Raw genomic sequence first — 26,967 nt, forward strand, 5'->3', positions numbered from 1 at the left:
TGCATTGTAATTTTCCCATACAGCTCCGTTAACATTGACTCCACTGGCATGAAGAGCACGGGACTCATGTCTGAGCATGCCCGTCCCACTCGGGGTGACAAATGCAATAAAGAAAAAAAGATGGACAGAATGCAGAACAATGTCGTACATTCACCCCAGTGCAGAGATCTGGGCCTTAATCCATCATTTTTTTTGCTCACCATGCCATTCAACCTTAGACCCAGCCATATGCAAATTAGTCTTGACCCTGTGCCCAATGGGAACAGTCCAGTCCGAAGTGCCTTGCCAGGTCCTCCCTGGACTGGAATCATGCATCCTAGGACTGGTTTCGGGCTTTCAGCCCTCATCAGCCAGGAAAACTTGACTCCAGTGGCATGCAAAGCACGAGACTCACGTCTGAGCATACCCGTCCCACTCGAGTGACAAATGCAAAAAGAACAATTGATGGACAGAATTCAGAACAATGTCATACATTCACCGCAGTACAAAGAAATGGGCCTTAATCCATCCTGTTTTTGCTCACCATGCAATTCCAGTTTGAACTCAGCCATATGCAAATCAGTTTTGACCCTGTGCCCAAAGGGAACAGTCCAGCCCGAACTGTCAGGCCAGGTCCTCCCTTGACTGGAAACAAGCATCCTAGGACCGGTTTCGGGCTTTCAGCCCTCATCAGCCAGGATAGCTTGACTCCAGTGGCATTGAAAGCACGGGACTCACTTCTGAGCATACCCATCCCACTCGGAGTGACAAATGCAAAAAGAACAATTGCTGGACAGAATGCAAAACAATATCATACATTCAACACCATGCAGAGATCTGGGACTTAATCCATTGTTTTATTGCTCACCATACCATTCCAGTTTGGACCCAGCCATATGCAAATCAGTTTTGACCCTGTGCCCAAAGGGAACAGTCCAGCCGTAACTGCCAGGCCAGGTCCTCCCTTGACTGGAAACAAGCATCCTAGGACCGGTTTTGGGCTTTCAGCCCTTATCAGCCAGGATAACTTGACTCCAGTGGCATGGAGAGCACGGGACTCAAGTCTGAGCATACCCGTCCCACTAGGGGTGAAAAATGCAAAAAAAACAATCTGTGGACAGACTGCAGAACAATGTCATACATTCAACACATTACAGAGATCTGGGCCTTCATCCATTGTTTTATTGCTCACCTTGCTGTTCCAGTTTGGATCCAGTCCTATGCAAATCAGTTTTGATCCTGTCCCCAATGGGAACAGTCCAGCTCGAACTACCAGACCAGGTACTCCCTGGATTGGAAACAAGCATCCTAGGACCGGTTTAGGGCTTTCAGCCCTCATCAGCCAGGAAAACTTGACTCCAGTGGCATGGAGAGCACGGAACCCACGTCTGAGCATACCCATCCCACTCGAGTGACAAATGCAAACAGAACAGTTGATGGACAGAATGCAGAACAATGTCGTACATTCACCCTAGTACAGAGATCTGGGCCTTAATCCATTGTTTTTTTGCTTAGCATGCCATTCCAGTTTGGACCCGGCCATATGCAAATCATTCTTGACCCTGTGTCCAATGGGAACAGTCCAGCCGGAACTGCCAGGCCAGGTCCTCCCTTGACTGGAAAAAAGCATCCTAGGACCAGTTTCAGGCTTTCAGCCCTCATCAGCCAGGATAGCTTGACTCCAGTGGCATGGAGAGCACGGGACTCACGTCTGAGCATACCCGTCCCACTCAGGGTGACAAATGCAAAAAGAACAATTGATGGACAGAATGCAGAACAATGTCATACATTCACCCCAGTACAGAGATCTGGGCCTTAATCCATCGTTAATTTGCTCACCATGCCATTCCAGTTTGGACCCAGCCATATACAAATCAGTCTTGACCCTGAGCCCAATGGGAACAGTCCAGCCCAAACTGCCAGGCCAGGTCCTACCTGGACTGGAAAAAAGCATCCTAGGACCGGTTTCAGGCTTTCAGCCCTCATCAGCCAGGATAGCTTGACTCCAGTAACATGGAGAGCACGGGACTCAAGTCTGAGCATACCCGTCTCACTCAGGGTGACAAATGCAAAAAGAAACATTGATGGACAGAATGCAGAACAATATCATACATTCACCCCAGTAAAGAGATTTGGGCTTTAATCCATTGTTTGTTTGCCCACCATTCCATTCCACTTCGGACCCAGCCATATGCAAATTAGTCTTGACCCTGTGCCCAATGGGAACAGGCCAGTCCAAACTGCCAGGCCAGGTCCTCCCTGGGCTGGAAACAAGCTTCCTAGGACCGGTTTCAGGCTTTCAGCCCTCATCAGCCAGGATAGCTTGACTTCAGTGGCATGGAGAGCACAGGACTCACGTCTGAGCATCACTCGTTCCACTCAGGGTGAAAAATGCAAAAAGAACAATTGTTGGACAGAATCAAGAACAATGTCATACATTCACCCCAGTACAGAGATCTGGCCCTTAATCCATTGTTTGTTTGTCCACCATGCCATTCCAATTTGGACCCAGCCATATGCAAATCAGTCATGACCCTGTGCCCAATGGGAACAGTCCAGCCCAAACTGCCAGGCCAGGTCCTCCCTGGACTGGGAACAAGCATCCTAGGACCGGTTTAGGGCTTTTACACAGGACTCACGTCTGAGCATACCCGTCCCACTCGGGTGACAAATGCAAAAAGAAAATTGATGGACAGAATGCAGAACAATGTCATACATTCACCCCAGTACAGAGATCTGGGCCTTAATCCATTGTTTGTTTGCTCACCATGCCATTCCACTTCGGACCCAGCCATATGCAAATCAGTCTTGTCCCTGTGCCCAATCAATGGGAACAGTCCAGCCTGAACTCCCAGACCAGGTCCTCCCTGGACTGAAAACAAGCATCCTAGGGCCAGTTTCAGGGTTTCAGCCCTCATCAGCCAGGATAGCTTGACTCCAGTGGCATGGAGAGCACGGGACTCACGTCTGAGCATACCCGTCCCACTCGGGTGACAAATGCAAAAAGAACAATTGATGGACAGAATGCAGAACAATGTCATACATTCACCCCAGTACAGAGATCTGGGCCTTAATCCATCGTTTTTTTGCTCACCATGCCATTCCAGTTTGGACCCAGCCATATGCAAACCAGTCTTGACCCTGTGCCCAATGGGAACAGTACAGCCCGCCCTGCCTGGCCAGGTCTTCCCTAGACTGGAAACAAGCATCCTAGGACCGGTTTTGGACTTTTAGCCCTCATCAGCCAGGATAGCTTGACTCCATTGGCATGGAGAGCACGGGACTCACGTCTGAGCATTCCCGTCCCACTCTGGGTGACAAATACAAAAAGAACAATTGATGGACAGAATGCAGAACCATGTCATACCTTCAGCCCAGTACAGAGATCTGGGCCTTAATCCATCGTTTCTTTGCTCACCATGCCATTCCAGTTTGGACCCAGCCATATGCAAATCAGTCTTGACCCTTTGCCCAATGGGAACAGTCCAGCCCGAACTGCTAGGCCTGGTCCTCCATGGACTGGAAACAAGCAATCTAGGACCGGTTTCGGGCTTTCAGCCCTCTTCAGCCAGGATATTTTGACTCCAGTGGCATGGAGTGCACGGGACTGACGTCTGAGCATACCCATCCCACCTGCAGTCACAAATGCAAAAGGAAAATTTGATGGACCGGTTTCGGTGAGCAAAGTAACAATGGATTAAACCCAGATATGTGACTCAGGGTTGAGTGTTTTGCCAATGTGCAACATTTCGTCTATCACCTTGTTTTTTTTGCTGTCTGCCCTAGGTGGGAAGGGTATGCCCAGATGTGTGTCCCGTGCGCACTACGCCACTGGAGTAAAGTTGTCCTGGCTGATGACAACTGATGGCCAGATACCGGTCCTAGGTTGCTTGATTCCGGTGCAGGGAAGACATGGCTTGGCGTTTCAAGCTGGACTGTTCCCATGAGGCACAGGGTCAAGACTGATTTGCATATGGCCATGTCTGAACTGGGGTGGCGTGGTGAGCAAAATAAGGATGTATTAAACCATTAAACCCAGATCTTTGACTACGGTCGTATGTTTTGCCATTGTGCAACATTCCGTCCATTACTTTGTGTGTTTTGCTGTTCGCCCTATCTGGGAAGTGTATGCCCATGTCGTGGGTTCCGTGCTCACTACGCCACTGGAGTCAAGCTATCCTGGCTGCTGATGGCTGATAGCTAGAAATCGGTCCTAGGATGCTTGATTCCGGACCAGGGAAGACATGGCTTGGCAGTTCAGGCTGGATTGTTCCCATGAGGCACAGGGTCAATACTGATTTGCATATGGCCATGTCTGAACTGGGGTGGCGTGGTGAGCAAAATAAGGATGGATTAAACCCAGATCTGTGACTGGGGGCGCACGTTTTGCCAATGTGCAATATTGCGTCCATCACTTTGTGTGTTTTGCTGTTCGCCCTATGTGGGAAGAGTATGCCCATGTCGTGGGTCCCATGCTCACTACGCCACTGGTGTCAAGCTAACCTGGCTGCTGACGGCTGATAGCTAGAAATCGGTCCTAGGATGCTTGATTCCGGTCCAGGGAAGACATGGCATGGCAGTTCAGGCTGGATTGTTCCCATGAGGCACAGGGTCAATACTGATTTGCATATGGCCATGTCTGAACTGGGGTGGCGTGGTGAGCAAAATAAGGATGGATTAAACCCAGATCTGTGACTGGGGGCGTATGTTTTGCCAATGTGCTACATTCCGTCCATCACTTTGTGTGTTTTGCTGTTCGCCCTATGTGGGAAGGGTATGCCCAGACGGTTCAGTGACTTAATATCGAGGGACATAATATTGAATGCCCAAAATATCGACTCCAAAATATCAAAGTACATAATATAGAATGCCTATCTACAAACAGGTAAGTACTAAAATATCGAATCCAAAATATAGAATGTTAAATGTATTAAAATAATATAAAACAAATTAAATATTAAAAACAAATAAATAAAACATACTTAAAATAATGTATAAAATCTTAAAATGTAAAAATAATAAATGTAATGTAAAAAAAAGTAGCGAATTTGTTGGATAGTGATAGGGTAAAAATTATTATTCCCACTCCAGTGAGTGCAACAGTAGTAAAAGTGTTGGATAGCGTAGGGGTGAAAATTACTATTCCAACTCCAGAGAGTGCAGCAGTAGTGAAAGCATTGGATAGCATAGGGGTAAAATGTACTATTCCCACTCCAGTGAGTGCAACAGTAGGGAAAGCGTTGGATAGCTTAGGGGTAAAAATTACTATTCCCACTCCAGTGAGTGCAACAGTAGGGAAAGCGTTGGATAGCGTAGTGGTAAAAATTACTATTCCCACTCCAGAGAGTGCAACAGTAGGGAAAACGTTGGATAGCGTGAGGGTAAAAATTACTATTCACACTCCAGTGAGTGCAACAGTAGGGAAAGCGGTGGATAGCGGGAGGGTAAAAATTACTATTCACACTCCAGTGAGTGCAACAGTAGGGAAAGCGTTGCATATTGGGAGGGTAAAAATTACTATTCACACTCTAAGGAGTGCAACAGTAGGGAAAGCGTTGGATACAAGAAAGTAAAAATTACTATTCCCACTCCAGTGTGTGCAACAGTAGGGAAAGCATTGGATATGGTAGGGTTAAAAAATACTATTCCCACTCCAGAGAGTGCAACAGTAGGGAAAGTAATGATTTTATATTAAAATAAAATTTAATAATTATCAATACCAATAAAAAAGTATTTAAAAATAATTACCAATTAATAAAACTTAATTACCAATTAATATTTAATTATCAATTAATTATCAATACATATAAATAACAATAAATATTAACTTTATTACTATTTAATTACTTACCATCCTATTGCCCTATAAACCCACGATCCGCTCCAAATAAATAATACAATTAACATAATTATCAAATAATAATTTAATAAAACTGATTTACCAATTAATAAAAATGAATTACCAATTAATAAAAATGAATTACCAATTATTTAAAAATGAATTACAAATTAAAATTTCATTATCAATCAATTCATGATCAATACATATAAATAAAAATTAATATTTAATTTACTATAATTAAATTACTTCCCACCCTATTTCCCTAGAAACCCACAACCCGCTACGGAATTAAATTACGCAAAAATTAAATTACATAACATTCATTACTTTAAAAAAATGAAAAATACATTACAAAATTAATACATAATTTTAATACATATACTATCATAAATAACACTAAAAAAAAAAATCAATATTATGGAAATAGATATTTTAAATTTGATATTCTGACTTACTACATTTTGATAATTCGAATTTCTGGGCTGTCTATATTCTTGATTCGACATTTTGGGCAGTCTATATTTTGGAATCAATATTTAAGGTGTTCACCTGCCCAGATGTGGGTCCACTGCTCACTACCCCACTGGAGTCAAGCTATCCTGGCTGATGATGGCTGATAGCCAGAAACCGTTCCTAAGATGCTTGGTTCCGGTGCAGGCAAGACATGGCTTGACAGTTCGGGCTGGACTGTTCCCATGAGGCACTGGGTCAAGACTAATTTGCATATGGCCATGTCTGAACTGGGGTGGCGTAGTGAGCAAAATAACAATGGATTAAACCCAGATCAGTGTTTGGGGGTGAATGTTTTGCCAATGTGCAACATTCCTTCCATCACTTGTGTGTTTGTCTGTTCAACCTATATGGGAAGGGTATGCTCAGACGTGGGTCCCGTGCTCACTACGCCACTGGAGTCAAGCTATCCTGGCTGATGACGGCTGATAGCCAGAAACCGGTCCTAGGATGCTTGATTCCGGTCCAGGGAAGACATGGCTTGGCAGTTCAGACTGGACTGTTCCCATGAGGCACAGGGTCAAGACTGATTTGCATATGTCCATGTCTGAACTGGAGTGGCGTGGTGTGCAAAATTACGGTGGATTAAACCCAGATCTGTGACTTGGGGTGAATGTTTTGACAATGTGCAACATTCCGTCCATCACCTTGAGGGTTTTGCAGTGCTCAATCGCAGTCCCCCTTATATTGGTACCGGTCAATTTTAGTCAGATGATGGTAGTTGGTAATGATTTTTCTCACTATTTTATTTTTAATTGAAAAATGCATTTGTCCGGTTCTACTTTTTGTATTTTTGTCATTGTGGTGTAATTTTTTGTTTATTAAAATATTTTCTGTTTATGTAAATTAGAGTGTTTTGGTGCTTCTAAACACCTTACACATTTTATTAAGTTAATATTGTCTGGTATCTGCCATATTTACCAGGGGGTGAGCTCTTGTTAAATTACCGAAAGATTTCCTGGTCCTAACAAGAGTAGTGTCAATATTACTTATGGGGGACTACCTTCCACCTCAACTAATAACCCACTCATACCATATCAAAATGTACTACCCCACTCATATTCAGTGTCGAAATGAAGAGTGCAGCTACTTTATATATTTAGTTTATTTTTCCTTCACTCCATATGTGGGTACTTATGCTGTCTCAATAAAGACGTAGCTAAGAAATGATCCTCTCATTTCATTCCATATAACTCTATTGAGCAGTTTTTTGACAAACACTATGTCATTTTAGTTTAATTTCTAGATATCATAACTTCACAAATAGGGCTGTGTAAAAATTTTAGAAAAATCTGAAATTTTTTTCAGGTGAGGCAGGGGACTACCTGTCCCAGTGTGCATAAGTGAAAGGAGGAGGAGGCCATTTCACATACCTGACTGATTTTGAACCAGTCCTTACCCGTCATCGGGCAGGGGTAGGCCCCATATTCTTGGCCTGAAGTTTTAGGGTCATGTATCATGCTGTGGCTCCTATTCCTCCCGCCCCACCTGGAAGGTAACAGTTTGCCCTCTACTACGCTCACTGTCTTTCTGGTTCTTGTGTAGCCCCATGAAGTGGAAATTTGCATTCCAGTTGTCTGCTTTGAGAAGGTCTTGGGGACTTGGTTGCACTGCCTCTTCATGTCCAACTGAGGTTTGCTACTCTCTAACTTGCTAAGGTTGTTGGCTATCCGCTAGACGGGACCTTTACATCTTTAGCATGGTTAATGCAATCAGCTTTGCTTTTTCTAATAACTCATTAAGAGACCATATCCCTGCATTGGGCCTACTGGGAAATGATGTTTGAACTTTTGTGCGTCTTTTAGCATCATATAGGCTGCTTGCCTAGAATACAGTACAATTATATGGTTGCTACTGTTTAAGAGCTTTTTATCATTCTAATTCAAATTTTTAGCTCTTGTTTTGGGTGTATACTTAGGGGTATATTATAGCTTCATATTGTGCTTTGAGTCCATTTCTTTCTATTCCCCCTCCTCTCTCCATTCTCTGTGGGTGCAGAGGGTAGTGGGGGTAATTGTACGTTCCTTGTCCATCAGGGTTTCCTCTCTTTTTAGTGTATAGGCACATTTGTCTGTAACTAAGGCACCCTGCTGTTCCACCATGGGGAAACGGAAAGCTGCTGATATTGTCCCCACCCTTAACAGACCTAATAAGTGTGCAAGGAATGAAAGGACGCCAACCACCCTCAGCCAACTCAAGAACTTGATGAATGAGGTCGAGAGAATATTGAATCCTTCTCCACCCCACTTGACGCAGGGACCGCCAAAGCCGGGACAAACTATAATACATGATATCTTTGGCAAAAAATCTAATCGAGCTCAGGCTATTATGGACATTGCTTCTGCAAGCACTGGGTCTGTACAATTTACAATCACAGATGGAGAATTATACTATAATCTCCTGATATGACCTTCCCTTCCACTTGAACCTGCAGTAGTTTGTTCTAACAGGTTCACCCCACTGCTGGAACCTACGGAGACAGAATCAGTGGCCATAGTTTGTAGGGAGGAAGAGGCTAGTACCCTTACCTGTTCCCATGATCCTACAACTAACTTGTATGAGTCTGTTTTAGTTTTGCATGATGAAGTAGCTGGCCGAAAAGGGGTGGTTGAATCCCTGGAATTCAAACTGGATAAGTCACCCAGTTGTTAACACAGCCTTTGCATCACACAGGGGAGTAGGGTTAGTTCTATTGCTCACCACCCCTTCATTCCTCAACTTTGGGCATTCCTTGGTTAAATATACTGGAGAAGCCTTTAGACATGTGTGGGTCATCGTTAGTCCACCCAGACCTTCCTTGTCAACCTATTAGGCCTCAGGATACACAAAGGGCGCTACCGACTGGGCTGGTTCTTAGGATCAACTTTTTATATCCCTGATCCTCATAGCATGGTGTGCCCCAGGGGATCTATGGCCTCTAGAGCATGTAGCCACTATAAAAAGGGGGGTACAGGGTGCTGCACTATCTTGGAATGTCTGTGGATTTACCATCGGAGGATGCTCCAGCCATCCTAGTCCTAGGGAAACTGAGACCTGTGAAGACCTGGGCTGCATTTCAGCAACCAAAGATGACTTTTCTCTACTCTCTACTAATTCTGTTCTCTACTGATAAAGGGTTAAGCCCAGAAACAGCAACTTTGATGTAAGCATACTGCATTTACCAGAATGCAGTGGGGTGAACTGCGCTGAGGTTAGAGGCAGTGTGCTCCCTCCCTCCTTGTGTTTAAAAGGCTGTCTTATTCCAACCAGCTGACAAGCTCACCTGGGATGCACCTGTGTGCCTGTGGAGTGGTACTGTGACCTGTGAAGACTTGGGCAGCATTTCAGCAAACCCAGAAGACTTTTTAATCAATCAATTAATCAAACTGTACTTATGAAGGATGGCTTATCACCCATGAGGGTACCCAGGCACTGGGTTGTCAGTATTAGTCGAATAGCCAGGTCTTGAGTCCCTTCCTGAAGTCTGCAAATGTGGGTGCTGTTCAAAGGTGGAGGGGAAGGGTGTTCCAAGATTTGACAGTTAGGTGGGAGAAGTATCGTCCTTCGGCTTGGTTATGGCAGATGCGCGGTGTCTGTGCATGGGCGAGGTGATTGGAGAAGAGGTTCCTGGATGGTTGGTGAAAGTTCAGGCGATAGTTCATGTATGCTGGTTCTTGATCGTGGAGGGCTTTGAGGGCGTTGGTCAAGAGTGTGAAGTGGCATCTCTCCTGGATGGGGAGCCAGTGGAAGTCTCCCTGGAGATGGGGGGTATGTTGGGAAGGTTGAGGATCAGCCTGGCTGCTGTGTTGTGGATGTTCTGGAGTCTTCTCATGAATTCACCGGTGGTGCCAATGCTGCCGGTAGTTCCTGCATAGAGTGCATTGCCATAGTCTAGATGGCTGGTGATGATAACATGCGTCACTATTTTCCTGGTGCTGGTGGATATCCACTTGAAGATTCTGCGTAGAATGCAGACTGTGTGAAAGCAGGCTGAAGAGACAACGTTGACCTGTCATTTCATGGAGAGTTCACTTTCAAAGCCATAAGGAGTCATTCCTAGCAACTTGAAGTAAGCGCACTGCATTTACCAGAATGCAGTGGGGAGAGAGACAGTGTGCTATCTCCCTCCCTTATATATGGGTTTCCAACAATGATAGCCTCACTGATAAATTTTGGATTAAGACATCCTACCCAAGGTTTTACGTACATCTTGATACGGTTAATCCGTACAGGGCTAAAACACTCTTTATTACATTTAGGGTTAGTAGGTACCCTGACGTTTAACAGTTACACATGCAAATGGAATAGGGTGACCCTTGGCAAAATATTCTTCTCTGCTTGCGTGAATCAGGTGGAAACCATGGAACATGCTTTGTTTAGTTGCCCGCTGTATAAACGTACCAGAAGTAAGTGGTTAAAACCTTAGTGCTGGAATCCTGGGTCAAGGCATTATCCCTTGCTTTTCCTATTCTTATCTCTGACACGAGCACGCTAACTGTTTTCTGCTTGAGCAGATTTATTAGCCGTGGTAGTGATAAGGAAACATTTGGGTCTCCCTCTTTAGCAGTTGCATGCCTGAGCTCATTGCATTAAGCAAACATGTAACCCTTTATCATCCTGGACTGGAAACTCTGGATCCAGCCAGTGTTATTGGTTTTAATATGTTTATATATTTCCTGACTTGTCGACTTTGGTAATCCTACTTTTCTGGTTCCATGTCTATTTATTTGGTTTTAATATAGATTCCTTTATTGCATTTGCACTTTACTAATACTGTTGGTCGGTGACATTTTGTTGGGTATGCACTTTACATTTTATGGGGAGGCATGTGAGTAGCTTGCTGTCTACCATGAGGAGAGGGTCATGATGTGTTTTTTTGCTCTTTTATTCTTACTTTTTTAATCCTGTGTTTTAGAGTGTGCTGTCGATCTGCAAATATGAAGGGGGGAGGTGTAGGTATTACAGATTCTGTAAATATCGAATCGTTAAGATTCGGTATTTACCGATTCTGTAAATACCGATTCGGTAATGCCCATTGATTCCTATGGGCATTGAAGCCCATAGGAATCAATGGGCATTACTGAATCGGTATTTACCGATTCGGTAAGTACCGAATCCTGCAAGGGTGCAGGGAGTGTCACTTTGACACCCTCTAGCACCCCAATTCCGGACTTGTGTGCCATGTGGCACACAGACATGCCCTTAGGGCATGTCTGTGTGTCACATTGCACAGGTGTGCATGCACACATGTGCATGCACACGTGAATTCGGTATTTTATCACCCAATAGGATTGGGTGGTAAAATACAGAATCTGTAAGGCCTTTGGGACTCAGAAGAGTCCCACCTACATCTGGGTTTTACCGAATTGGTAAAATTACCGATTCGGTATTTTACAGAATCGGTAAATTTACCGATTCGGTAAATTTACCAAATCTGTAAAATGATGCCCCTACATCCCAATCACCAAATACCGGTCGGTAACGGCCGAATTCGGCTGTTACCGACCGGTATTTGGGCTCCTACATCTGGCCCCTAGTGACTGAAATAAAGTGTTTTGACTGACTATAGGAAATTACATATAATTACACTGATGTAGCAGAAATTTTATTTCATTTGTAGGGGAGCATTATAATCACATTTATAGAGCGCACCTGCATATAATCCTTTGTCGTGTTAACATAAAGGGCTCGATTCCCATTCGGATAAAAAAAAGTCCTGCGATTCGTATTCGTAGCCGTTTCCGTACGATTCGTAAAAAGCTGTCCGAATTGCGTAGTACGATTCGTGAAACCAAAATATGTACGAATGTCTGCTCACCGTACGAAAAACAACCCGAAAGCCGTACGATATTGACTCGGAAAGTGAACCGTACAATTTGTAAACATGCCGTACGACCCGACAAGTACGATCCACTTCGAGGACCGGATTGCGATTCGTACGGAACAACGTCGTCGCGTATGAACAGCGATTTGCACCGAAAATATCGCGTATGAGCGAAGCATCCAACCAATACGACACGAACCCCCCCTTAACTAAGCGCAGGCGAACCCCCTAAATACGTCGCGTATGAGCAAACAGCACACTCAAATACGACACAAACCCGCCCTCAACTAAGCGCAGGTGAACTCCCTAAATAGTTGTATATGAGCGCACCGCACAAGCAAATACTAAACGAATCCCCCCTTATCCAAAAGCACGCGAACCTTGTAAATACGTCGCGTATGAGTGAGCCGCACACACAAATACGACACAAACCCACCCCCAACCTAGGGCACGCGAACCCCACAAATACGTTGTGTACTAGTGACCCGCACAATCCAATATGACATGACCCCCCTTGACCAAGCGCACGCGCAACCCCTGAAAACGTTGCGTATGAGCACACGACACAAGCTAATACGAAACGTACCCCCCCTTATCCAAGCGCATGCGAACACCATACAAAACATTGCGTAGGGGCGGATAACACAAACAAATACCAAACGAAGTCCCCCTCAACGCAGCGCACGCGAACACCTGAAAACAGCACAAGGAGGGGGAAACGGCTCGGACAAACACACCAAATTATGTATCCTGTGTACAAACCATGTACAAACCATTGCAAATGAATGTCCCATCAAGATCCGAATAGGCAAACAGAGGTTTCAACTCAGACCCACCCCTTATAACACACCCACCAACATATTCAAATTAAGCCCCACCCACAAATGGACCAATAAAAATGTCCGACACCCACAAACCATCATCCATTGCCACATAGCTATTTACATACAGACAACACACCAACAACTGCACACATCCACCCTCACACATATCCACCCTATCACATTCAGACTCACACACCCACATCCATACACACGTCACCCCCCATCACATTCACACCACACCATGTCCACACCAAAGAATCCAAAGTTCACATGGCCCTGCTACCACCGCTGGGAGTACATGGAATCCCAGGAGTTGTGGAGCCTGGTGAGTATACAAACAACTCAAGTAACAATGGGGTACTGCCATCCACACTCAAACTACCAAAAATAGCCGCAACAAGTAGCAAGCGCATGCTACCCATAACTATTGGCCACAACAAGCCAATGCCACTAACATGTGTATGCCCCATTGACAAACCAAGGCTATGCCATATCCCATGCTACAGGAAGCACAAACCTAAGAATGGCCGTCGGGTATTCTGGGAGGGTGGCAGTTTCCAAGTGCATCGTGGCACTCAAAATAAAACCCAATTACATGGGCGTATACATGGAGGGGCAAGGGTGGCTCCTGGACCCCCCTGGATCGCCAGTGTTTCTGGTGTGTGCCAAGTCAGGACCTGCCCTAGTACATCATGCTTTTGAAATGGAGCCATTGTCACATATGGCAGCACCCTCCATTGGATGGTAAGGGTGCAAGGCTCTTGGACAAAATTGGGCAAGCCAGAGGGTCTGAGGGTGCAAGGCAGAGGGTATGAGGGTGCAAGGCAGAGGGGAGGAGGGTGCAAGGAAGAGGGTAGGAGGGTGCAAAGAAGAGGGTAGGAGGGTGCAAAGAAGAGGGTAGGAGAGTGCAAGGGGGAGGGCATGAAGGGTGCAAGGCTGAGTGTAGGAGGGTGCAAGGAAGAGGGTAGAAGGGTGCAAGGCAGAGGGTAAGAGGGTGCAAGGCAGAGGGAAGGAGGGTGCAAGGGGGATGGTGATGAAGCTAAAACTTGGTCATCCCCAATCAACATATTTAGGTATGCCCATGTCCAATTGCACACATGCCATTAGGTCCATGTACCCACCTATGCACCATGCCCAATACACAGGGATTGTGAAAGTAGTGACAAGATAGGTGACACAAGGCCCTCCTGTGACCAGTGCAAACAGTAACACCAGGACAACAAGGTCAGGAAGCTTGGACATGAACCCCAAAACACAGTCATGACAGCATGCCCATTGGGGGGGCAGGCACACTATGAGGGGCACTCACTTCCAAAGCAGACTCCAACTACCAACACGGCCTGTCACACACCCCCTAACATAAACATAGCCTCCTGGGACAGTCAAAGCAATGGGCCACTGTCACATTTGTCATGTGACACTACAAAACAAGCATTTGCAATGTAATAGGTCTCGCAATCGGAAAGTGTGAGCTTCTGGTATTGTAACTTACAAATATGGTAAAAATGTGATTGCTTACAAATTTTTCTAAATATATAGCATTGTCATACTCAAAGCCAATATCTTACCCTTTCCTAATGTGGGTCCCATTGGCAATGGCAATGCTTGTTGGTAGCAAGCAAGGACAGTGCTGTTGGGGTGTTGAGTGATGCTGTTGTGGTGCTGAGTGATGCTGTTGTTGTTGGGCTGAGTGATGTGTTGGTGTCCCAGACTGATGCGTTGGTGTCCCAGAGTGATGCGTTGGTGTCCCAGAGTGATGTGGTGGTGTCCAAGAGTGATGTGGCGTGTAGCCATTAGGCGTGCAGCAGTGTGAGGCGAGCAGCAGTGTGTTGCCGAAAGAATAATGTGAAACACATGTTGAGAAGCTAGACCCAAACAATACCAAAAACAATGTCTCACGCTGAAAGCAAATCTGTCACTGCGGTGGGTGTGGTGGAGGTGGCTGTAGACTAAATAAAGGTGACTATGTACATAATGGGAATGCTTGCATGTTGATTAAACACCAGTCCATGGTTGAAGAAGCAGCACAGATGCGCTACGTACATAGGAGGAGTGGTTCTCCCTTTTGTTGCCGACACCGTGCAGTGGCCAGAGTCTATGTGTGGTGCAGAGTGGCAGCACGTCCTGGAGCATCAGAGCAGAGTCAGCTATTGCAAATTGAAAGTCCTCTGTACTGTCTGTGTTAATTTTGTTTGGAATGCAAGGAAAACCAAGTTTAGGATGGAAGGACTAGCGCATTGTCGCATGTACCTATGTGGGCACCAATCCGGAAATATCATACAAAATTTAAGTGGTCTGGTGTGAAAGATGAAGCGGGCGGACGTGAGGAGCTGCTGAGCTTTTCAAGGCAAAGGAAACACCAACACTTGCAGGCAGAGCTTATAATGGGATAAGTTACTATGCTACAAGTAATCATGGTGATCCATGGGGGTGAACCAACAACAACAAGCTCTACGCATTGCTGTGGTGGGGGTGCGGGGAGCAGAGCAGGAGTGCATTTCCTTGAAGTCTGATGTGGGTGCGGGGGAGCGGCAGCCTTTGACGTGTGAGGCGAGGCCGAGACAAATGGTGGTGTGACGTGGCTGCTTTGTGCAAGCACATAGTGCACATGAACTGTGCGTGATACACAAGTTTGGTAGAGTTTTAAAGTGCCTGATATACTCTTGCATATCTATCCCTGTGGGATAGAATTGTCGATGCCTCAAAAGACACTTCAGATGAAGCTTCCAAACAAAAGCAATGCACGCTGCTTATTCACAAGTCCCTTGCGCTCATGTCTCAATGCCGTTGCTCCACCTTTGTGATGCAGTGGACTCACTACATTAGCGTCAAGGTGATGTGTACTCACAAGGTCATGCATCTGGAAGAAGTGTCATGTACTAAAGTCCGGCGTCAGAAATAGTTGGACTGGTCCGGGGGTGAGGGGTGGTGGGGGGATGTTATGGCGCAGCTACACCTCCAAAAATTGGCTCATTGAAAAATATGAGATTTACCTCTGTCACTCTTAAGCACATGCTGCAAAAAAACCCTGTGCATGCTCAAAGCAGACGTAAGGATTGATGCTGCATTGTGCAGAGAGGGGGACACAGAGAGCATTGCGTGATCTGTGTTGCGCTAGCAACACAACACCATCAATGTGGCACTACTATGGCACAGATACGTGACGCAGCTTTGCCATTGTCCCACCATGGAGAGTCGCAGTGTCAATGTTTGGCATACATGATGGCATAGCTGTGGGGCACAATGGCGAGAAAATCACTGCTGACATGCATGCATGTGCCAGTCATTGCAAATAGTCACACACATGTAAATGACTACGGAGCACAGGTCAATCTGGCCCCACAACATACCCATCCACAACTGAACATTATGAACAATCCAAAGCAGAGACAATTACAGGTGGAAAAGTGCCAACAACAATGTACATGGAATTTGGATGTTGCATGAAATGGAATTAACATTATCTGTCATTCACACCCACAGGGCAACGTGCAGAATCTACCCACCAAAGAGGGGGGGAGAGGAATCCCAGTCCCAGGCTACGCAGGACCCCGATCCCACCGACAGCGACACCTCTCACCACACCACGGATGACCCCATCCATCCTGGCACCTCTGGAGACCCAACCCCTGCAGTAGTTGGTTCAAGGTCATCTGTGCCAACCACAGCAACCACTCCTGCCACTTCCCAGCAGACACATCTGAGCCCTGACCACACTCCACAACTGAGCCAGTCTGACAATGAGGGACAAGGTTCGCCGTGCACTCAGGAGGAGGCAGACGAGTACCCCACTGTCAACCCTCAGGGGTCCCGACGAGCCGATGTGCCCACAACCGCAGGCCGTGCTCGTGTGGGCAGGGGTGGTGGGAGTGGCAGCAGGCGGAGGCGAGAACCTGGCCAGCAAGCTGATGGCCCGCTATGTCTGAGGTACGGAACATCATGGCGGCATACCAGCGGGACACCCGGGAGTTCAGCCAGGTAGCAGGGACCCTCAACAAAATTAAAAATCTGCAGGCCCAGCAATACGCCAGTCAACGACAAGACCAAAGGCAGGTGGAGGCAGGACTGGCTGAGCAATAGACGGTGCACAGGGACATATGCCATGTACTCCGTCGGATCGTTGACAACATGCTGCAGCCTCCCTGTGTCAGCAGACAACAAACATCAAGGACAAGACGGCCAACAGGCACAGGGAGGGAGGTGGAGGAGGAATCGTCCGACGGAGGGTCCCAATCATCGTCAAGGCCTGCACATGAGGGTCCTCCAAGGAAGGTGGGTCATCCCGGCAAAACCAAGTGAGAGGCAGTGGGCCATGCGCATCTCCCAGGACACCTGGTCTGGCCTCCTGACTTTGTGTGCAACAGACTCACCTAATTGACTGTAACACTCACCCACATGGACTTGCTGCTGGTAGTCTTTTTAATGATGCCAAGCAATGTGGTCTGGACTCTGTTGACTAAAACTGCAAGGAATCACATCGCCCTTTGTGAACTTTGGATTCAAAAACCTTTTTGCGCAGCACCTAGCACCTATGTATCACGCACAAGTTTGAAAATTAAACTAAAGATACACATCAAATTTGGATGTTGCATCCTTTTTACATGAGTCAACAACATACGTGTGTGCATATCTCAAAGTATGCCAGAGTGTGGAAAAAACAGAAGCAATTAATACACTGGGATCAGAGTCTGGTTGACGAGACACGTAGGTCACAATGTACCATCAAATACAGACATGGAGCGCAATTGTCTCCCGTGATTGGTCCAATCTGCTGAGGGGAGTGGTGGCTTGCCCTACTGCCCTGACAGACAGTTCGGGAAGAGTTACATGAAGGTGAAGAGGCCATGGGTCATGTTGAGGTGCTCATGGATGGAGTACCAGGTATGTTTGGTGATGTACACGAACTATATCCTGCATGCAGTTACACTGTGGATGTGATGAATGGAGCACACGGCACAGGTGCCTGGACGGATTTGGGGCTACCGGGTGTTGGATGGGAGACGTCCATGGCTGCTGGGGTTGTGGAGTGCCCACTGAGCGTGGCTGAGTAGTCGGAAGGTGATCCTTCAGTTGACAGTGAGACAATTGTAGCTATCTCAGGTGGACCGTCATGTGGCTGTGGCAGGGGATGTTGAGGATGAGGTCTGCACATGCACCATGGATGTGCACAAGTCCTCCTGGAGTCTGGCTCTTCTCCTGTGTAGAGGGTTTTGCCGTTCTTTAGCACGCTGGTGTTGTAGAGCAGGGTGATTGTCAGTCTTGATTAGGAGTCGATCTATCAGAATACCATTTGCAGCATGCAGATGTACTTGTAGTATGATGAAGTGATGGTGTTGAATTGCATGGGCATTGTGAGTGAGGAGTGTACGCTGAGCACCTGCTTGCGTGTATGGCCACTGTGTGCTTGTGCGCTGGCCAGGCCGGTGTGACACAAGCAGTTGTCCCAGCTGTAAGGGGACATACCTCAAATGCTGAGCTCAGTCTTGTCCAAGGCCAGCCTCAGGGGGCTGTTGTACATCCATTTGGCAATGCACCTCATGCCTTTGTGAAGGTTGGATCTGGGAGTGGCAGACACTTTGGTGAGGAGCAGCTGGGTGTCAATGGCATAGGACATGATGATGAGGTCATGTGCGCATGTGATGTTGGAGAGGGGCGTCATGGACACATTGCAGACCGTCACGCTGTGAGGTGTGACCTGGTCCATGGGAACGATGAACCCACTGTACTATGCGACGAAGGGGTGATGCCGACTCCTTGGGACTGGCTGGGGAGGCACTTTGTAATATAATATATTTCTCTAAATCCCTTCACTGAGAAATGGAGCCTTGTGTTTGTAAATCAATAGCTACCTTCATTTTTCTATTGTAATTCAGTATGAACTCTTAGGTTTGAGGGAGGAATGTAGTCACCGTGTAGAAGAAAAAACCCCAGCTACAAGTTAGTCTGACAAAATAAGCAAATGTTAAATCAACAAACGCTGGCGTGGGTACCAAAGACATACCACCTCTCTTCCCATTTAAAATCTTGATCTGCATTCCTGCATGTGTATTTACATGGTTTAAACATTTGAAAAAAAATTTGCTGTCATGTCTGTTTCACTTTTAACACAGCTAATCCGAGTAACACTGAAATCAGGTTAATTTTGAGCAATTCAAAATGCAATAAAAAAAAACAACGTCTGTACATTTGCGAGAAGGCCGCCTGCCTCAAAAACCAGATGAATAGCAAACACAGAGGGCAGCAGTAATTCTTAGTAGAATTGTGCAGTAAAGTGTGTGTCGCAAGCAGCCACGGCCGGCATTACGGGGGGGGGGGAGGTAATGGGAATGCGATGACCAGTGGGGATGAGTGGGTAGGGGTTTAATGGAAACAAATATAAAATAATGTAAACTTACCATCCCGTCCCGAAACTCCAGACTCCCGCCATCCTGATTTTAGATTCCTGCATCACTGTGCACGTCATCAGGAAGGCGGCAGGCAGCCTCCCTCCACTCCACCGCAGCGTTGATTGGTCAGGCTGCTGCACCACCCGCATCATTTTATCTCTGTATGCTGCAGCAGACAGAGAGAACATGGAGAGTGGGCAGAGTTGCTCGAGGGCAGGGGGGAGTGGCTTTCCAACTGTACTTCATACTGTCTGTTTTGGCGGCCTCTGGCCGCACAAACAGACAGTCTTAACAACAGTGGGCAAGCCACTCCCCCATGCCCTTGAGCAACTCCGCCCACCCCCAACCAAGAACTTCTGCTTTCTCGCAGTGCAAGAAGGCTGAAACTAATGGTAGTTATTATGGCAATAACTATCATTGGTTTATGCCTTCTTGCACGGCGAGGAAGCAGGGGGGCGACACACAAACACCCCCATAGAGGAGCCGCCACTGCTGAGGACCAATCCCTAACGCAGTTTGCCAGGTCTGTGTTCTCAAAATGAGCCACAACTCAATATGAAGTCTCTCTGCTCTAATTGCAGATGTGTAAATCCTGTTCCCCTACTGACCCCTTGCCCGCTGAGCAATACAACAGCCTTAGGAAGATTCACATTCACCATCTGTCCGCCTTCTGGTACCTTTCACCAAGGTGGCTGTGGCATGGATCTGTTGTGCTACCTATGTCATGGAAGAAGCAGAGGGTTTAGCACTGTGCACGTTGCGGGCACTGACGGTCCTGCCTTTGGCACAGAGCTGGCGCAACAGTGGCACTCATAATTTGCAGCCGCCAATAAGGATGGAGTGAAAGAGGGAGGAGCATCTCGGAGGTGTGTGTGTTGTAGAATCAGGGCACTGGGTGGTGCAATGCTCCTGGGGAAGAAGCACCTTGAATGAGTGAACACATGACTGCGGAAGGGCTGAGACGCCATGCAGAAAGCAGCACACAAAGAAAAGGAGCTTTGAAAGGCACAATGTAACAAGTATTTTTTAACATCACACTTTATAAACCCCACCTTTCACTCACATAGTAAATAAAAAACCCTCACTTTCACCACACATAGTCTGTATTAATGCTCCCGCGTAGTCGCTGGTAGCAGCACGCCGTACCCCGTAGAGGGGTACGAGGACCCCAATGATGAAGCATGACACCAAGGGGCCTGTTGGTGTGCGAGGGGTACCAAAAAACACCAGGGTGTCCCCCACCATTGTAGGAAACACCTTTTCTGAAGGAGTGGATTCCTTTTGTTTAATTGTATATGCCCAGGGAGAACGAATCCATTTTCGACCCAATCTCTCTCTCCCTCCTTTATTATTTATACAGCCTTCTCTACTGCCATGTTGTGCAGCATGCGGCACACAATGAAGATGTTACAGACCTTGGCTGGGGCATATTGGAGGGATCCGCCAGTCTTATCAAGGCACCAGAATCTGCTCTTCAAGAGGCCAAACGTCCGCTCAATCACTCGCCTGGTCTGTCCGTGTGCATTATTGTACCGGTGATCTACAGCTGTTGTCGGGTTGCGTAGAGGTGTTATTAGCCATGGCATGTTGGGATATCCAGCGTCTCCTACAAATATACATCATGTTACCATTTTGTTCAGGAGATGCCGTCATAGCAAAATATACTGAGACACACAGTACAAACAAATTTACCCACCAACAAGACATGCCCGATCGTTGTGCAGCTACAGCATCATTTGTGGTACCCTGCTACGCCTCATGATAAATGCATCATGGCACGATCCTGGAAAACGTGCACAAACATGTGAAATTAGCATGTTAGCAAGACACACCACCAGGGCATTTATCAAGTGGTAATGTTTCCTGTTGCGGTAAGCCTTCTCCTGAGCCTGTGGTGGCACCAAAGCCACATGTGTCCCATCAATGGCCCAAATCACATGTGGCATCCCTCCCAGTGCATAGAATTCACCCTTGACATCTGTCAACTCTTCTGGTGCTGGAAATTTGATGAATTCTTCAAGGTGCCCCAACATGGCTGACAACACATCATGCAGGACACGACTGAACATCGCCTGCGACATACCCCCGACATCAGCTATTGTGAATTGAAACGTACCTGTAGCAAAAAAATGTAGGGCGGCCATCACCTTTAGCTTGGGGGTCAGTGCCATTGGATACCTGTGTCGCGGTAGGAGATGTGGTTCAAGCCTGTCTGTCAAGTCCTGAATGAACGCTCCAGTGAATCTGTAACGTCGGATGCTGTCACGTTCCCTCATGGTAGCCAAGTCTGGAAATGGCCTTGGTAGGGGTGCTGCCCTGCTGGACATATATGTGGAGAATGGAGAACAACTGTCAACCCACAACAATATCAATATACATAGCTCATGCAACAATGCTACTACACATCATGTCACTATGGAGTATGACATGTGCAATACATCCAGCACACATATGCCAGCTTTCAAGCCCTCCCACACAAGCCCAGTTACAACGGTTGTTTGAGAAATATACTTTACATGCCCTGAAAAGAGCTGCTGGCCTGGTCTGGGTGATCAGTCCAAGATATTACTGGAGTGGCACACGTCACCAGACCTGCTTTTGAAGATTGTCATCCCATCCAGACAGCTGACCGCAAGGCACATGCCCAGGTCACATTTAATATAAATTATACATATGAAACAAATTGCAATGAAGGTGTGCATGTGACAACAAACAGCAAAGCCATTGTCACAATGCAGACATGTATGCTTGGGGACAAATGATGTGTGATGCCATCAGACCCAAATGCCGTGGGAATGGACATGTGGCATGGCGTGCGCACATGTCAACCCATTTACATCTCAACACAGAACCATGATTGGTGCACCAATATCAGATGCAGTTTGCGCCACACAAACAGCAAGCTCAAAGTTTAACATGACACACACTGGACATGGTCACATAGGGACACCCTGAGTGACAAATTGACAATTGTTAAATGGCCCCGGTCCCTGGCCTCATGGAACTGGTGCCCATAGTGTTGACTGTGCCATCACAGTGATGCTGTGCATGTCTACATGTGCAGAATGATACATATGGACCAAGTGTAAAGGTGATATGTGCCACATAGTGCCCGAGCACACATGACATGCGTCAACAGGACAACACACAATGATTCTACAACAAGATCTGATGTCCTGTGCAAAATCACAAACTGCTACACCTAGGGTCTGCTCATGTAAGTGAAAATGACAGGTGCTTGATAGCCATCCTTGTTTGAATCGTACCCCTCCAATACGTGCGTGTGTGCGGGACGTGTCTCCAGTGAAATGGTGCCCTACGCGTTTGAATCATACCCCTCCAATACGTGCGTGTGTGCAGGACGTGTCTCCATTGAAATGGTGCCCTACGTGTTTGAATCATACCCCTCCAATACGTGCGTGTGTCCAGGACGTGTCTCCATTGAAATGGTGCCCTACGCATTTGAATCGTACCCCTCCAATACGTGCGTGTGTGCGGGACGTTACACTATTGAAATGGTAGATGTAAATGTAAATGTGTTTGTATTTATATAGCGCCTTCTACCCATAGGTCTTGTAGCGCTGTATTCATACCGCTGTGGAACCCTTCCTGGCTTTCCTGTGAGATGTCCACTCCTGGACACCCCCAAGGTGAAGCCAGGCATCCAAGCGCTGCTGGGGACGTTGTGGAGATTAAGCAAGCTATTGCCCAGAGTCACAGAGTGGGACCCATGATTAGACTAGGCACCGAGGCGAGAATTATCAGGTCCGGGGAGATTGAGTCAAAGAGCCGCCGAGGCGGGAATTGAACCCTGGTCCCGGGCCAGACCTCTGCATCAGGGTCTGCCGCTCTAACCATTGATAATGAATGAGGAAGGGCCCTGCACTCGGTTTCAACTGCTTGTATAAACCTACTGTTTCGATACGTGTGCTGTACTAGATTAGTGCCTGCCCACTTGTATGAAATATGAATAAGGCCTGGTGCAATGAATCACCAGGACTCTAGTACGCACTACAAAAAATTCTTATTTTCCTATTATACCGTTATATTTATTTTCATCAGTGTTTCACCATCATGAGAATATCACATTTGCATTTTTACTTCATACATTTTTACTTGTGAGATCAGTAATTATTTCATTGTTTCAACATTATAAATGCAATCAAACAATAAAGTTTCCAAAACACAAAATATAGAAAAAACCCAATGCATTTCGGGGCATTTGCCCCTTCGTCGGGGGTCCAAAGTGCGTGAGGATAATAGGGTTCTCTTGTGAGCTTATTTTGGTTATTTAACAATGTTCTGTAGTTTAATTTGTGCTCCGTTATCTGCGTATTTTCAAAGTCTCGCATACATGATTGGAAACCTGCGAGCCTTGGGTTTTAGATTTCGGTCTCACTTCTGTTTCCGTTCATGATACGTTCAACTTTTATTCCTGTCCAAACGGACTACCGACATCTAGCTCGCCACCCGGGAACTGGACGGTTACCGCGAGTCCTTCTTTCATTTTAGCTTTCATGTTGTCAAAAGCATAGAAATAGACAACAGATATTCGACAGTGCACGCCTATGGTGGAGTCTTTTCTCTTATTCAAATCTAACAACTTTATGTGGCTCAATCTGAGTTTTATATCGTCAGGCGTATAAACATTGAAAGCAAATCCTGAACTATGATCAGCCCTTTAGTGAATTTCTCTTTCAGATCGTCGATGACAACCTGAAGGATAGATATATTTACGGGAGGTCAATATTATAAAAAAGCGAACATTCCCTTAAAATATGCGCGATTATTCGTCAGAGCGATGCTATTTACAAAATCTCTGTGAGTTTTATTTATGGGAGATTTTCTAATGCATTTAATTACAAAGATGTGATTTTCTGCTTTAGTCTATTTTCTTCACAAATCAACATTGCTATTTGCAACGTCATGAGTCAAGAAGGGTACTCAGATTTTTTGTTTTTATAGATATGGGGGTGATTTATTTTAACTATTAACCCCTGTGGTGAAAAAAATTATTTTAGATGAAGTGACCTTTCCACGCGATATTACTCATTAATGTCAATACCATTTCCCGAACAAGTTAGAAAACAGCCCTGCCTATATACAATCTATACATGTGCTCATTTCTGTTGATAGTACTGCTTATATTTATTTATTTATTTATTTATTTATGGGCTTGTAACGCGCCGGCATCACACCCGAAGGTGTATCTCCGCGCGGTGCTGTGAAGAAACAGGTCGGGCAGCGCTCCTACTAGAATAGAGTTGTCTTTAGGCATTTCCTGAAAGCTAGATGACTCGGGCATTCTCTAAGGGAAAGGGGAAGACTGTTCCACAGACGCGGGCCCATAATGGAAAGGGCGCGACCTCCCTGTCTAGTCTTGTTGTGTCTAGGAACCTGAAGTAATTGCTGATTGCTGGACCTAAGATTGCGGGAAGGGCGGTGGTATACAATCTATACGCGGTGCATTGATTCAAATGACAATCTTATATGACTACATGCTTTTAGTGGTATTAAATGGTGTTGTATGCATGTCTATCACTGTGTATTAGGATCACTATAGGTGTGTATCAACCTTAAAGGAAGCATACCATTTCCATCTTGTCATTTAGTCCATTTGGGACTACTGTCTGTAGTTTTCGTATCCAGAAAGCTTCTCTTTGTAGGAGGATTTTAGAGTTATCTACTCCTAATCTTTGTGGCACTAGTTCAATGATCTGAAAACGAAGTTGAGCTATAGTGTGGTTTTTTTCAATCCAATGTTGCGCCAACGGCGACGTATGGCTTCTGTTGCGTATTCGACTTTTATGCTCAGAGAGTCTTAATTTTAACTTTCTGTCGGTCTTCCCAATGTATAGTAGCCCACACGGGCATTTAATCGAGTAAACCACGTGTTCTGAGTCGCAATTCGTTGTGTGTCTCAGCATTATTTTTTCACCGGTGCGTGGATGCAATAGGATGTTTCCTGGTATTACATTGTTGCAGTTTTTGCAATTAAAACACCGAATTGTTCCTTTGTAAACTGATTCTTGTTGTGAAATTTCCTCCATTGGTTTGCTTAAAAGCTCTTTCAGATTTTGGGCTCTTTTGTATGCGAATAGTGGCCTCTCTTCAAATAGTGTACCAAAGTCCTTTTCAGCTAGTAAGATTTCCCATCTTTTTAGGATTGCTCTCTTTATATCCCTAGATGCAGTTGAGTATTTAGACACAAAAACCATTCTTGTGTTTGACGTTTTTGGTTTCTTTTTCAAGAGTTCTTTCCGCGGTATTGTTTTAATTTTTTCTAAGTGTGCCTCAAGTAATTTTTTGGGGTAACCTCTGTCCAGGTATCTCTGCTTTTGTTCATCCAGACTCTTATCACATTGTTCTGTGTTTGAAGATATTCGTTTGATCCTCATAAACTGTGATACGGGCAAATTGTTTATCAAATTTGCCGGGTGAAAACTGCTGTATAATAGAGCCGTATTCTTGTCCGTTTCCTTCTTGTACAATTTTGTTTGAATGCAATTATTCCTGATTTCTACAAGAACATCAAGAAAGGGTAACAATGTTTTGCTTACATTGTGTGTAAACTGGATTCTTGGATCAACTAAGTTCAGGCTGTTAATGTTGTTCAGTAGTTCAGATGTTGGATGATTCCATATTATGAATATGTCATCTATAAAGCGTCTATAATAGACTAAGCCTTGCTTCCAAGTCGGGTCTTCCAGAATGTATTCAAGCTCGAATTTTGCCATGTAGATGTTGGCATATATACATGCCCCCGGAAATCCCATTGCTGTGCCTGTTAACTGATTGTAGTATTTATCTTGCCAAAGAAAGTAACTATTAAGGAAACAAAATTCCAATAGTTGTAGTAACAAGATTTTTAGCTCCTCTGGCTTATCTGTTCTGAGTAGAGCCCACTCCATGGCTTCTATCCCTTGCTTATGCGGAATTGACGTATACAAAGCAGTGACGTCTATAGTGCAAAGTGTCCATTCTGTGCATCCTGCTGTTGTAATGTCTGCAAGGCTTCTAAGGAAGTCTGATGTGTCCTGTAAATAGGTTGGCCATTCTTGAATGAACGACTGCATGTGTGCATCAATGAAGATTCCAAGATTTTCAAAAATTGACGAGCACCCTGATACTATTGGCCTGAAAGGAGGGTTGTTGATATCTTTATGCACCTTAGGCAAAAAAAAAAATTTCGGTCTTCTTGGGTATATTTGCTTAAGATACCGTTTGGTAGAGTTGTCAATCCAAGTTAATTCCTCAGCTTTATTGAGTATAATTTCCAAATTTTGAGAGATGCAAGTAGTTGGGTCTTGTTCTAACTGAGCATAAGTGTTTGTATCCTGTACATGTTCATCCCCTTTTCGTTTGTAGAAGTCTGCATCCATTATTACAAGTCCTCCACCCTTGTCTGCTTTCTGAATCATTATGGTATCATTTTTTGCAAGCCGCTGCAGGGCACTGTGTTCTGCTCTTGTTAAATTGCTGAGCTTTCTTTTATAGTGGATCTTACTCAGATCTTCTTTTACCAAAATTTCAAAGGTATCCAGACTCTTGTGGGATATGGGTGCCATGAAACTGCTTTTGGGTTTAAATTGTTTGTTCGTTTCGTCTAGAACATCAGTTGGG

This window comes from Lissotriton vulgaris, chromosome 3_2 (assembly GCF_964263255.1).
Source record: "Lissotriton vulgaris chromosome 3_2, aLisVul1.2, whole genome shotgun sequence".
Lineage (NCBI taxonomy): Eukaryota > Metazoa > Chordata > Amphibia > Caudata > Salamandridae > Lissotriton > Lissotriton vulgaris.